This window comes from Panulirus ornatus, chromosome 12 (genome assembly GCF_036320965.1).
Source record: "Panulirus ornatus isolate Po-2019 chromosome 12, ASM3632096v1, whole genome shotgun sequence".
In the NCBI taxonomy this organism is placed as follows: Eukaryota; Metazoa; Arthropoda; class Malacostraca; order Decapoda; family Palinuridae; genus Panulirus; species Panulirus ornatus.
The window spans coordinates 45754787-45756163 of NC_092235.1; positions in this window are offsets into that span (position 1 = coordinate 45754787).

Sequence of the window (1377 nt, forward strand, 5' to 3'; positions counted from 1 at the left end):
TTTCATTGGTCTTGTTGATTTTTATAAAAGTGTGTTATTTACTTTTACTATGACCCATGTACTCTGGTACATAAATTTGTCAACCTGTTTAATTGATGTCTTCAATAAAATATAACTCTCCAAATTATGTTCTGTAGTATTTATGTAATTATAATGAACTACATAAAGCTCTGAAAGCATAGATAGCCATTCGCCTAGTTGTAATGCATAGCTATTCTAGCTTTTTATCTGAAAGCTTGAGTTAAACGGGTTAGAGTGCCACAAAGTATGATGAACATGAGATGGTGTGTTTTGAATTATGGTGGATAAGGTTAGGAAGCCCAGTGTTAAAAGGAATAAAATCCACTTGTTTAGCAAGTATTGTTGAGCATAATTTGGAACATTATGTTTATTGAATGGTATTGAAAAAGGCAATACATGTTGTGTATGTAGTTTAACTCAATCTCCAGTGGAGAGCAAAGGTATACTATAACCCTTATTATAAGTACCCCAGACTCATAAGTTGTTTATCATGTAGCTTCGGTATCCAGCTATATAAGCACCTTGAATGTTTCATTAAATCATATTGAATAGAAGAAAGTAGTTTAGGTTTAATCTATAATGGAAAATATGGGGTTATTTATGTAAAAGTTTGCAGTATTCTTGTGAAAAATATATTGGATCTATGAAACTCTCACCCAGCCTCCCAGGCAGTCAAGATTTATCTGAATGTACATTATGTTATTCAACTTGAAGGCTGTAGTACTTCCAGTAGCAGGGAAATGATAGACTCATTTGAAGTAAGAGATCATTGATAAGACTGTACTTCTAACAATTTAGATGATTTTTCACTTGTGTAACCTCTTTGCAGGCCAAGTCTAGCTAATATTTCTAAGAGTTGGGGTAAGAGAGTATCATTAAAATTTAGAGAAAATAGAAACCTATTTTGGAAGGAGGTAAATAACGTGTAAGACAAGAACAAATGGGAACATCGGTGAAGGGGCAAGTGAGGAAGTAATAACAAGTAGTGATGAAGTGAGAAGGAGGTGGAGTGAGTATTTTGAAGGTTTGTTGAATATGTTTGATGATAAGAGTGGCAGATGTAAGGTATTTTGGTCTGATTAGTTTGCAAAATGAGAGGGTCAGGGAAAATGGTGTGGTTAAGAGAGAAGAGGTGGTGAAAGCTTTTTGGAAGACAAATATATGGACATGAGAGAATGAATGAGGAAAGACTGACAAAAAGGATATATGTGTCAGATATGGAGGGAGCAAGGAGGTGGAAGGATGGAGTGAAAAAGATTTTGAGCAGTTAGGGCCTGAACATACAGGAAGGCGATAGGTCTGCAAGGAATAAAGTGAGTTGGAAAGATATGGTATACTGGGGTTGACTTGCTATCA